The sequence below is a fragment of the Dendropsophus ebraccatus genome, chromosome 6 (genome assembly GCF_027789765.1).
Source record: "Dendropsophus ebraccatus isolate aDenEbr1 chromosome 6, aDenEbr1.pat, whole genome shotgun sequence".
Taxonomy (NCBI): domain Eukaryota; kingdom Metazoa; phylum Chordata; class Amphibia; order Anura; family Hylidae; genus Dendropsophus; species Dendropsophus ebraccatus.
In genome coordinates, this window is record NC_091459.1 from 51747838 (window position 1) to 51762077 (window position 14240).

Genomic DNA, 14240 nt, shown 5'->3' on the forward strand with positions numbered 1-14240 from the left:
ATTGTTATATCTTAATAGATTGGACAATTCAGCACACTACGATATCAAATATGTATGTTTACTTTACAAGTTTTATTTGTATAATAGGAAAGGGGGTGTAATTTTTATCGGGATGGGGTTTTGTGATATTTTTAAAATATTTTATTTTTACACTTCTACCCCTAGGGGACTATTACAAGCAATCATTAGATTGCCTACACTGGTCAATGCCCCCATGGGGGCCACACAGTAAGCATCTATTCAGATGAAGCGTACTGTAAAGAACCAGAACACCTGTCAAAATTACTGTAGGAGCAAGATAGGTAAGTACAATTTTTAATTTTCAAACAACCTATCCCCAGGCATATATTAACTATTTAACAGCTAAAATATGTATATATACGCTCCTGGTGCACATCATTTGTTCCTGACTTCAGGGGCTGCACTCACTGCAGCGGTCCCGCACACATCAGTGTGTTTGGGGCAGAGGATAATAACAGGCAGCTGCGATCCGCCAGCTGTCTGTCATTGACCCCCTTAAACACTGCGATCTATAGCAATCATGGCGTTTAAGGTAGTCAGTGACAGGACAAACACCTGTCACTGACTGATCGAGACCCTGATTGCTTTTACCGACGGACGAGGGTAAGCTACTTACCTTCATCATGTCTGCTCTCTGGCAGGCTCTATGCACAGATCGCCGATAACACAAATTTTGTTTATTTGGGGGGTATTTGTTTTTACATCGGTCTTCCTGGCTGACTTGTTATATATGTTCCTCAAGTCGTTACGATTACAACGATATGTAACATGTGAAACTTTTATATTATGTGATGGCTTGTAAAAAATTCAAACCATTGTTAACATAAATATGTTCCTTAAAATCGCTCCATTCCGGGCTTATAACGCTTTTATCCTTTAGTCTATGTGGCTGTGTGAGATGTCATTTTTTGCGCCATGATGTGTTCTTCCTATCAGTACCTTGATTGCGCTTTTGCAACTTTTTGATCACTTTTTATTACATTTTTTCTGGATTTGATGCGACCAAAAATGCACAATTTTCCACTTTGGGATTTTTTTACACTTACGCCGTTTACCGTGCAAGATCAGGAATGAAATAAATTAATAATTTGGGCGATTACGCACGCGGCAATACCAAACATGTTTATTTATTTTTATTTATAACATGGGAAAAGGGGGGTGAATTAAACTTTTATTAGGGGAGGGAGTTTTTTTCCCCCCAATAATAACACTTTATTTATTTATTTCATATACTAGAAGCCCCCCTGGGGGACTTCTAGTATATGCACACTGATCTCTCATTGATCTATGCTGTATATAGTTAAACAGCATAGATCAATGAGTTCGGCACTCGATTGCCAAAAGTTACCATGTTGCATTCTTTTTTTTTACGATTTCACCAATTTATATCTTCATAAATAAAAATATAAATAATAATATTGGGGTTCCCTCATACATGTTATGGTAAAATGAAAGACGCCATTACAAAGTACAACTACTCCTGTAAAAAACAACCCCTTACCTGGCCCTGTAGATAGAAAACTGAAAGTGCTAGAGCTCTTAGAAGGGGAGGAGGAGAAAACAAAAACTCAAAAATGAAAATTTACGCGGTCCACTGGGTCATTTTGGGCTTGGTCCTCAAAGGGTTAAAGTATAATATTATTGTTCCTGCACGGTGAACGGTATAAACTATTTTTTTTTTTTTATAAAAAGCGATCCAAATTTTTCCCTTTCACTAATATGATACAAAAAAAACCTAGAGATCATGGCGCAAAAAATGACAACTTTACCAGCCCTGTAGGTGGAAAAATAAAAGTGCTATGGCTCTTAGAAGGTGGGGAGAAACATTGCATTAATTTGGCCCGATTTGGCACCAATGCCCTCAGTCATGAAGGGGTTAAGAAAGGCCCTTGCAGGGGTAGTTGGAGAGTGTAAAATTTGGAGGGTGGGGGAGTTATGGGATAGTATGGAAGGTAGTAGTGGTAGTAGGCGGAGTGGGTCGGTGTCCCGAGATGTTGAGAGAGGATAGTGGTTTGGGGAAGGAGAGGGGGGAAAATAAGGCATAGTAAATAAGACGTTAGAGAGTAAAAAGCCATGCTGATCTAGGTCTGCCCTTCTTCGAGGGATAGTTGTAAAACTGGGGAAAATTTTGGGGAAGGGAATGGGGTATGGTTTTTTTTTTTTCCTTCTATTTTTTCTGGTACGAACCCTATCTTCTACCGTAAGAGATGTGCAGGTGGGGAAAGTAATGTAGTAATATATATGAGAAAATACCCCGATGTAAATTTTAACGTGTTTTGTTATAAGTGGTAAGGTTAATAAAAAATTTTGAAAAAAAAAAAAAAAAAGAAAGGCCCTTGCACGGAGTACCCCTTTAAACTTTAAATGCATATGTAGAAATATAGAATGTATTCTTCATCTATATCCCTTCCCTTCATCCATTACCTCCCTTTGCGCTGAACTTGATGGACATGTGTAACTATGTACGGAACATTTTTCTGCATATCCAAGCTAATTTACTATTCATGACAATAATCTGTGTGGGACATGTTAAATGGCACCTGCCTTTTCCAGAGATAAATATAACCTTTATACTAATTCATAGATGAAAACTCCTGAATGACTTCTCTTTACTGATGATGTTGTTTTAAATCAAATTGCTAAAGACATTTATTCATTACTATATATTCCCTCATTGCCGTGACCGTGTTATTTTTACCTTATTTGCAAAAATTTGTAACCACAAATAGTTTCTCTCAATTCCGACTAATTCTTTACATTACAAACACACTTGACTAATTGAAAACATATGGCCCAATTAGACTAACATCTGTATCCCGACACATCTTAGAGGATGAACACAGATGCAGATTCAGCACAAGCTCTTCTAAAATTATATTTGTCTAGCAATTTCAACTACATAAACTGTTCTATATTAAAGGGGAAGCCAGCAAGTGTATGTGTTTCTACTTGTGCGATTGTGCAGAGCACTCTCGCTTGTGTATGTAGTAACACACAGTAAACAGAATTTTTTTGGGAAACCAGACCCAGAACTTTTCATTTCTTCATCCCAGCAGGATATGGAATATTTGAGAAAATTATTTCACCCTCTAGCCTACTTTTTCTTGGCACTGAGAAAATATCTATACATTCAAAAGCAAACAAACTTAAAAAAAAGATGGATTTGGGTAGAGTAAGAAAAGTACTGCTGTAGACTGAGACTGAAATGTAATTTATTTTATCTGATAAAAATACATTTTGTAGTTGAGTTATTGGAAATCTATGCGTGCTATCAATCACCTGCTGTTTATGGAGAAGTGTATGATTAAAGGGAATTTCCAAATCTCTGTCCTTGTTTAGGAGGGTAAATACAAAAAAATTATATTGTCTAGATTGCTATATGTTTTCCACATGTGCCAATCTTCCTTGCATACATATATATCCTCTACTCTCAGTAAAATCCTTGAATAACACATAGGGCCTTTAGTTTTGGCTAAGTAGGTACTATTACACAGGGCGATTATCGTGCGAATTATCGCTGTATGGTTTGAATTTAAACATTAAAGCAACTCTGTACCCACAATCTGCCCTCCCAAACCGCTGGTACCGTCAGCTGCTTTTAATCCAAGATCAGTCCTGGGTTACGTCCAGCAGGTGATGCAGTTATTGTCCTAAAAACTATTGTCCTCAAATTGGCGTGGCCTAGAGTGTCTATGCCCTAGGCTTGCACCTCCTTTCTGTTCTTCCTCCCCACCCTCCTTATCACTAGTAATGGCCCTAGAACAATTTCTTCTATTCATCACTTGTTTGAACACTGCACAGGTCCCTTAATTATCCAGCACATCTGCAATGTTCAGACAAGTGATGATTAGGAGAGATCCTGCCAGGGGCATTCCTAATGATGAAGAGGGTGGGGAGGAGGGCCGGAGAGAAGGTGCAAGCCTAGGGCACAGACACTCTAGGCCACACTAATTAGACACAACGGTGTAGGTTTAAAAGTTGTTTTTTAGGGCAATAACTGCATCATCTGCTGAACGGACCCCAGGAGAGATCTTATATTAAAAGCAGCTATCCAAAAGTACAAGTGGTTGGGGAGGCAAATTGTGGATACAGAGTCACTTTAAAGTTTAAAGCGCAACTATAATTTCAGTAGCCAAAAAATGAAATTTCTCAAATAAAAAGCCCTCGTCTTACCTTTTAAAAAGAGCCCTAAACTGTGTTGATAGTGTGTACGCTCGCTGAGATATCCCCAGTTGTTTGGCTCAGAAGAATAAATGAATTTTTCTCCTGGCTGAGAGAAAGTGGGCGTGGCCTATCCCTCATCTCCCTGGCTGCGTCCCTCTATCCACTGACCAGCACCTTAGCAGATGTATCACACATAGAAGGATTAGATACAGCCCCAGCATACAGTATCACAATGTAAGATTAGATACAGAGCACCAGCAGATGGTATCACACACAGTGGGATTAGATACAGTCATCTGCTCTCATTACACTGTAGGATAATGTCAGCCATGGAGGTGGGGGCACCTGCTGCAGACATATGTACTATGGAAGGACTACAGCTGTGTTGTGCTGGGACTTGTAGTCCTCCCCTCAGTGACTCACCCACTCTCCCTCATGCAGCACATTGGAGTCATGGCTGGCATGTCCCTCCTTGTTGAAGCTCTGAGTACTTGTCCCTCCATCCAGCTCTTCCCCTGCGCTTCTCCTCACACACAACACCCTCAGCTCTGCTATATGATCTCTGTGAGGGGAGGGGGGAGAACGTGCTGCTAGGAGGGGGAGGAGGGTTTGTTTATGTCTCTCTCTGTGTCAGGGCTGTTATCTGATCCTCCTGTCAGAGTCCGTACACTCAGGACGGATCTGCAGGGAGGGGGCGTGTCCAGCAGGAATGCAGAAATAAGTCAGAGCCAGAGAGAGCTGTAAGGGCATAGTCAGCCTTATGTATTTAAAAAACTGTTCATTTTAGGTTATTAATGTATATTGCAAAAAGTCTTATCATGACCTAAGCTAACTAAAACTGAATGGCCAAAATATTTTATAGTTGTGCTTTAATAATTTTGTGTAACTGCAGGCAACCATCAAACGACCAAGGAGAGATCATTTATCGTTCATTTGGTGCTGACACAAAAATCATTGTTAATCATTCACTAATAGTTCATTGTAATTCCACATCATTCCTGTACAATGTTTTCTACAATCGTTTAGTACAATGTACTAAATGATTGTAGTAACAATCACGATAAAGATTGTAACTAACAACTATTGTTCTTTGCAATATGGTGAACAATTTCAGGTTAATAAACGATCTAATTTGCAATTGTTTATCGTAAAAATTTCTTTGTCTAATAGGACCCTAAGGGGAAGCACAAACATCCTGATCTGTGACTATATTGGTAGGCATGCCTCCTCACCCAGATGATAAACTTATTTAGTTAAAATGATACTGTCACCCCCCTTACTCTTTGTGTAGTTCTCTGCACTATGCAAAACCTTACATGCTGCACAATCTATATATAATTCTATAAAACATGTCTTTGTCTTCTTTATGATCCAAAATCACTTAGGTTCATCAGTGGACAGTGTCATCTAGGAAAGGCACCCACTGGGGGGCTGGCTTGGTGGAGGCGGGTGGGGTGAAGGTTGGTTTGTATAACACCAGCTTTTTCACACATGGGGGAGGAAGCATCATGGTCTAGTACTCTTGCCGGTTGGTAGTTAGCCTTAGTTAGGCCGGCCCTACTTTACTACGTTGTCAGATGACTCACAGCTTGCTTAGCTTCAATTGGCTGAGAAACCTGTCAGTCATCTGATGCTCCCAGCCAAAGAACCAGGAAGAACAGAAGAAAAGAAGATGCTGACCATCTTTACAGGGACCTGGGAATGATGGGAAACATTAAATGAAGATGGGCCCAGAGTTGTCCTTTAAAGGGGTTGGCCACTTTATAGTAAAATAGTTCCGTATACAGTATTAGTAACTGTAATCACTGTATATACTGACAGCAGCTCCCTGTGTACCTCATAGAGCTGAAATCAGACTCCCCTCCTCCAGGCTGTGCTGTCCTGCTCTGTGGTGTTCCTGTCCATAAAATGGCCGACATGGAGGAGCATGTGACCATGCCCCCCAGTGTCCACCACTAAGTCTGTAAAAGTCTATGGAGGACATAGGGGCGGGGCATGGTCACATGCTCTTCCATGTCTGCCATTTTATGGACAGAAACAAAATAGAGCAGGGCAGCCCAGCCTGGAGGAGGGGAGTCTAATGTTACCTCTATGAGGTACACAGGGAGCTGCTGTTAGGATATACAGTGAGTACACCTACTAATACTGTATACTGAACTATTTTACTATATTGTGGCCAACCCCTTTAAATATGCTATTTATACCCCTTTATATATGCTCCCCCAGTGTTTTCCTGTGGTGTCTTTGGGTCTTTCGCTGTACACTTCTGCCACCACTTTTGACAAACTCATCTCAGCAGTGATTTCCCGCTCAGCTAATCACTGGCCATGGCTGAATCACTGACTGGCTGAGTGAGCTGTCACTGCTGAGACAGCTCCTCTCAGAAATGGATATATAGTGCTTAGCTGTATCATATTGGTTGTCCATTGGAAACATCTTGAAAAGTTTTTTGCTAGGAAGCTTTTAGAGATTGTCCACAGGGGGGCACCAGACTATAATACAGTGGTAACTTGGTTTAAGAGCGTTTTGCAAGAAGAGCTCACAGTTTTTCAAACTTGTGACTTGGTTTAAGAGCATTGCTTTGGTTTAAGAGCTCCTGGTATTGGGTGGGAGCGTGAGTGGGGGAGGGGCATGGCCTGCATAGCGGGGTCTACAGCCCTGTACTCTGACCCAGGAAGTCTCTCTTACCTTCCAATTTATAGCAGATCCACTCCAGGCTGGGGCTTGCATCAGGGGACAGGACTGTGGGGGTAATCTCTTTATAGCTGTAACCCCTCTCTCCCCGGACAGAGAGTGCTGCTATACTGTGTCCACATCTGCCCTGCTCATTCCTTCATACTCCCTGCAGTCTCTGTCAGCCCTTGTGTTTCCCATCCTCTCCATTCCTGCTATAATGTTCCTGCACTTACACTCAGCTATACACACTGCTGCTATAATGTGCTTGCACTCACACTCAGCTATACACACTGCTGCTATAATGTGCTTGAACTCACACTCAGCTATACACACTGCTGCTATAATGATTATAAAATGATTTTTGGGGTGTGGAACCAATTGTCTACATTTCAATGATTTCTTATGGGAAAATTTGCTTTGGTATAAGAGTGGATTTGGATTACAAGCAGAGTCTCGGAACGAATTATGCTCGTAATCCAAGGCAACACTGTACTATAATTTATCTTTATCATGAGTAGCTGACCTGGTTATACAATGCATTTTCACTCATTTGATAACTTGTACAATCCTCCTGTAGTGCACTGTCATTCTGCGATCTCTTAATACAGGCTGCCTATAGCTTCAGAAGGCCCCTGACGGCCATAATAACTGATTAAAATTTTTTAAAAAAAGAGACGGCCCTCCATAGTGCAGACAACCAAAAGCTAAAGATCGCAGTGATAAAGACAATCCTACACTCCAAAGCCAATCACTGATCAAATAGAGCCGAGATGAAAACTCCATAAAGGATAAAAAAGGAATATTTAATAAAACTATAAAAAAATAAATATAATTATAAAAAACACAACGCATTTCGAAACTGCTCCGATTTTGTTCTCAAGTGTACAGTTAAGTAAGAAACTGGAGTGGTTTCAAACACATTTTTTAAATTATATTAAATTTTTATTGTTTTATGAAATATACATTTTTTTTATGGGGTTACCATCTCTCCTCTATTTGCTCTGTGCCCTACACAACCTGTGATTGGCTTTGGAGTGGAGGATTGTCTTTATGATAATTGATTGGCACCCCACAGTTGTGTTGTTGGGGTTCAGATAGGAGCCCCGATAGGACCAACACGTCAGATACCTAGGGACCGAGATATCTAAGGAGTTAAATGACTGGCACTGAAGTGATCTCTGATGCTTCTGCGATGTTTGACTGTGGTTCTTAGGCTCACCAGTAGAATTGACTTCAGGTCTACCGTAATCTTACTAATAAATATCAGTTCAGGATATATGTAAATAGATCCTGAATTGTAAATAATAAATGAATAGTATATTTTAATGAAAAAACTGAACTAAATCCATCAAAGAAGGCAATGACACATATGTATCAAATGGTCTAAATGTAAGTTCTATAGTAAATATTTTCTCTCGTTAAGGCTATGTTCACACTACGTAGGTTTCCGTCCGTAGCGCGCTCCGTGAATAAGCGGACGGAAATTTACATAGTTTGCGTACAATGGAAAGTATAGGATCTACGGCTGCACAGTTCACACTACTTAAGAAAATGAACCAGACCATTGTTTCGGGACGGAAATGCTGTAACTTACGCCCGTAGCGTAACATGCGGTCCCGTACAGAGTGGTGATTTCTTCCTTTTTACACTTTGATTTGCTGATCCAAAATGTTCTGTGGGGTGTGTGGGGCTAGCCGAAGATATCCAAGTAAAAGACCGCTGTCAGATCGCTACGTACGCCACTCGGGAAGCGTACGTAGATTACGGGCGTAAGTTCGCGGACCGTACGTAGCCGGCCGCAACTTGCAAAAATCCCGGCCGGAGTTTTACACGTATATGTCCGGCCGCGAAAAATATGCGGCCGGACATATACGTAGTGTGAACATAGCCTAACTGTGTGAAATAATATAGACCCTGCATATTTAGATCCCATGGAGGAGATTTATCAAACATGGTGTAAAGTGAAACTGTCTCAGTCGCCCCTAGCAACCAATCAGATTCCACTTTTCATTCCTCACAGACTCTTTGAAAAATGAGAGGTGGAATCTGATTGGTTGCTAGGGGCAACTGAGCCAGTTTCACTTTACACCATGTTTAATAAATCTCCCCCCATGTGTATTATATTAGAGCTGTTTAAGTTCTGACACGATCAGATGAAGTGACAGAATACGCAACTAATTGTGACTACTGGGTGACATCTTTTCTGACTGTACATTTTATTTTTCCTTTTCGTCTCCATCCGGCTTAGAAAGATGACCAATTCCCCGCAGACACAACCACCACCATCTACACTGCCATTCTGTTCCTTATGCCAAAACTGTGCCTGTTGCTGTCTCACGTAATACTATGCTAACATCACTGCCGAATACACCTAAATACCCCAATATAATAGAGCCTGCGGATGATGACAGAAATCAGGGGTGGTGTGGTGACTGCACAACTAATTCAGACTACAAATAAGAACCCCCCCCCCTCCTTTATAATGTAGAATGTCTCTCATAGACTAGAATAGACTGACACCTCACATATACTTCTGTTTAGACCCCCCACCGTGCACTGCCTGGTTACCGAGCCTTCTCACACACACTGCTGCTCAGCCTCCCTCGCAAGTACTAGAGTACTACAACTCAGCCACCCCCCATCACAGCCCCCATCAAAAATACTGCTGTCCTGGGTGCCCCCTACAGATATACTGCTGCCCAGGGTCCCCCCCTTCACATATACTGCTGCCCAGGGTGCCCCTTATAGATATATAGTACTGCTCCCCAAACTCCCCCCCGCCACATGTACTGCCTCTTCTCTCACACAGTCTGGTCTCGCTCCCACCCCCATGCTTCCCCTATCACCTTCTTCTCAGTCCTGCAGTAGAGTTCTTTACAAGGACTTCAGGTCCCTGCTGCAGATTGCTCTAGTAGTACCGGCTCAGTGCAGCAGAAGGAGCTAGAGAGCTGCAGGTACATTAGTGCATTTTAAAAGTCAAAGCAAAAGCAAACTTTTATTGTGATTTTGGCATTTGGGGGCCCCATGCGGCTCAGGGCCCAAGCCTACCCCCACCAACATGTGATGTACTTACATGTCATATATTGGTAAATAATTGTAATTTTCACGCTTTGCTTCCTCTGTACTCTCTAACCAGTATATTTCTGATTTTCTGACACAGAACAGCCCGTATGGTCTGTTCCCCTGAAGACTTTGGTCCTTGCCTTCCTTCTTCCTTTTACACGTTGATCTGTTGTGTGCAACCTCTCCAACACTCCCTTTTGCTCTGGCATCTCTTAGGCTATGTTCACACCAGGGCCGATTCTGGGGTTTCTGCCGCCCCCTCACAAGCCCCCCGCCGCCGTAACCGAATCACCCGCGCCTGCACCCCCCGCACCCCCCCCCCCGCCGCCATAACCGAATCACCCGCGCCTGCACCCCCCGCACCACCACCCCCCCCTGGGCCGGCCCTGCAGCCACTCACCTGTCCTGCAGCAGCCGTCCCGTCCCGCTTACCGCTGTCCCTCGCCGACAGTCAGCAGCTGTCATCGCCGCCAATGCTCACCGCTGTCTCCCGACCCTGCAGCCGCTCACCTGTCCTGCCGCAGCCGTCCCGTCCCACCGCCAACGCTCACCGCTGTTCCTTTCCGCGCTCCAGTGCCGTCAGTCAGCAGCTGTCATCGCCCTCCAGAGAGTCGTGAGTGCCTGGGGTCAGCAGGGGCATCGCGGCCCCCGCTGACCCCGGGCACTCACAACTCGCTGGAGGGCGATGACAGCTGCTGACTGACGGCGCGGGACAGCGGTAAGCCGCGGGACGGGACGGCTGCGGCAGGACAGGTGAGCGGCTGCAGGGCTGCTGTCTGCCGCCCCCTGCAGGGGCGCAGAATCTGCCGCCTGAGGCGGAATACTCATTCCGCCTCATGGCAGAAACGGCCCTGGTTCACACTACGTTCCATTGCAGTGGAATCAGTGCCCGTACTTTACTGCAGGTGCAGCATTGCATTGAAGTCATTGCAATTCTCGCTCGCTGAAATCACACATTGTTATTTTAATGCCCGTTCTCCAACTTTTTTCAGTTGGAAACAAGTTCAGAGAGATGGTGGCTACACATCTAAAAAAAAAAATGTTCTCATTTGTCTATGCTGCTCCGGTGTCTCCCGCTGCCTCCAGCATGTTCAACCAATCACTGACTGAGATGGGACAGTGCTGCGGCCAGTAATTGGCTGAGCGGGCTGTTACTCTTGTCAGCCCGCTCACCCAATCACTGGTTACATCGCTATACCGTCTGAGTTAGTGATTGGCTGAACTGGATTTTGGTGGCTGCAGTGGACACCGGACACAGGAGAAGAAGGACACAGGGGGAGTGCGGACAGGTAAGTATAATAAAGTAAACCTGCCAAACCGAACTTTTAATAAGTTTGTTCCTCTCTATTTTTCATAATAGGAATAGCTCAGCAATATCGTTTGTTGCCTCCTGGTCAGTTAGAAGTTAGAAAATGCCTGTTATATGTAGTGCCCTGTTATATTCAGTGCCACACAATGAAGTGGCAACTCTTCTATTCTCTTCGGGCACGTATCATCATATTCTTCAAAGGGTTAATACATTTAGCTTTGTCGAAACCATCAGGAGAAGAGGCATTATTTTTCCCAGACACTTCTGGCTGACCAATTTAAAATGATTCTATAGGTTTACAAGTTGAGCAAACTGCTAGAAATAAATGGAGTTGAACCAATAAAAAGAGTGAGAAATAGGCAAATCTGTAACAGCTGCATCGAACTAAATGTCTTCACGCTGGTGCTGGAAGTCAATTTGTCGAATGTTACTGGCATTCTTTGTTTCCAGCTTACAGTATGTTAATTAAATGATGTGATGACAGACAGGTACCACATTTACAGTAATCCTCTCTCGCTAATATTATTGCTATCTATACTGTTTCTAATGAGTTTTAAAATAGTTGCCTAAAATCGGCATTGCCATTTGTGTTATCATGTACTATGTTAAACTTCATTAAGGTTTCATTGGCTTTTATTCTTGATTTTACTGGGACACGGTTAATAAACTGTAATATTTTTTTTTATTAAAAAACCAAAGTCAAGCGGAAAGTACGTGTGGATGTAAGTGGGGTGATTTGTATGAGAGTCTGTGTTACATGTCATGATGACTCCGTAAATCCCAAAGTTGTTATTCTAGTTTTCTCCGAAAAGTTGCACAAAAATGTGCACCAAAACATGACCCCCTGCCTCTTTCATTAAAGGTGGATTTAGTGAAATACCTCTGAGGCACATATCCATGCCCCACTGGACACAGCCTGCACCTGTGCTGACCCTTCCAGCAAAATATAGCAAGTTTATTAGTACTAGGTCAGATTAGATCTTCACCATCTTTTTACTTTAGTAGTGGGCCTGTCATTCAACTTCGTTCTCTGTTAGATATGGCATGCCAACTAAACTCTTTTCATGTCTTCACTAGACATGTTTCTGAAGTTCTTTCATTCAGAAGATCTAGCAGCATTTCCTACCTTGGTGTATTTTATTAGTACAATGATGTTTAACTGTTTAACCCATTCCTGACATTTGACATGCATGATGTGTGCTAGCTTCAGCTGACACCTACTGTAAGGCTGGTAACAACTGATTAACCCTATGCCTCTGCAGTCTATTTTGGCCTTTAAGAGGTTGCCTGTCTTAAAGGGGTTATCCAACGCTACATGGCCACTTTTCCCCCTCTCTTGTCTCCAGATCGGGTGGGGTTTGAAATTCAGTTCCATTGAAGTAAATGGAGCTTAATTGCAAACCACACCTGAACTGGAGACAAGAGAGCGGGAAAAGTGGCCATGTTTTTGTAGCGCTGGATAACCCCATTAACCCCTAGATTACCCAGAACGTAGTGATTCGCCATTAGTCACTGTCCCCAGACGACCCTGGGCATACCGGTACGTCCTGGGCTATGAAGGGTGCTCCGGAGCGGAGTGCGATTCGTAGGAGGTGGGGGCTGGCTGCAGTGAGCAGCCCGGCCCTCACCGTTAATGAAAGGCTGCAGCGATCACGCTGCAGCATGTCATTAACACCTTAAATGCTGCGACCGCTGCGTTTAAGTGTAAGTGACAGGCGCAGTCCCCTGTGACTTACCGATCGGGCCCCCGATCATTTTAATGGACCGCCAGAGGTCTCTCACCTTCCTGCATGCGGTCCGATCGGCGCTCTGATTATTAAGTTTGCCACAAGCAGGCTTAATCAGCAGAGCGCCTATCACACTGATCAATGCTATGCCTATGGCATAGCAATGATCAGTGTGTATAATCTAAAAATGTATGTAATGTAAATATATGTAAAAGTCCCCCAAGGGGACTTAAAATGTGTAAAAGAAAAAAAAGAGGGGAAAAAGTGCCAGGATTACCGATTTTTTTGTTACATTATATTAAAAAAAAAAAGTAAAAATAAAAAAAATAAAAAGTAAGCAAAACTCCCGATCCTCACAAATATGGTATTAAAGTGGTAGTGCAGCTCTAAAAAATTATTCACAGAATAACACACATTACAAAGTTATACAACTTTGTAATGTATGTTATGTCTGTGAATCGCCCCCTTACCCGTGTCCCACCACAGTTATGACGCGGCGGAGGGGGGACGGCGGCAGGGATTCGGCCATCTGTCCGACGATGACGTTTGGCACAAGATGGCGGACGGGCTCGACACGGATCAGGTAATGTATAATGCACCACACACTTCCGGGTACACGGGCGGAGGTGGTGGGACACGGGGAAGGGGGCGATTCACAGACATAACATACATTACAAAGTTGTATAACTTATTAATGTGTGTTATTCTGTGAATAATTTTTTAGCGCCGCACTACCCCTTTAATAAAAACTAGAGATCATGTCGGTAAAAATGACACCCCATACAGCCCAGTAGGTGAAAAAATAAACCGTTCTAAGCGTCACAATAGGCCCATTTTATTAATAATTAATTGCAAAAAAAAGGGTTTCATAAAAAAAAAATATATAACATTAGAAAGTATGTGTAAAGCTGCATGTGGTTGTGTTCGGGTTGACCTATAGAATAATGGTATCATGTCGCTTCTACCATATAGTGTATTACGTAGACACAGGAACCCCCCCAAAAGTTACTATATTGCATTCTTTTTTACGATTTCACTAACCTATATCTTCATAAATAATAATTTTGGGGTTCTATCATACATGTTATGGTAGAATGAAAGATGCCATTACAAAGTACAGCTACTCCTGTAAAAAACAACTCCTTAAATGGCCCTGTAGATAGAAAACTGAAAGTGCTAGAGCTCTTAGAAGGGGAGGAGGAAAAAATGAAAACACAAAAATCAAAATTTGCACGGTTCACTGGGTCATTTTGGGCAAGGTCCTCAAAGGGTTAAACTAA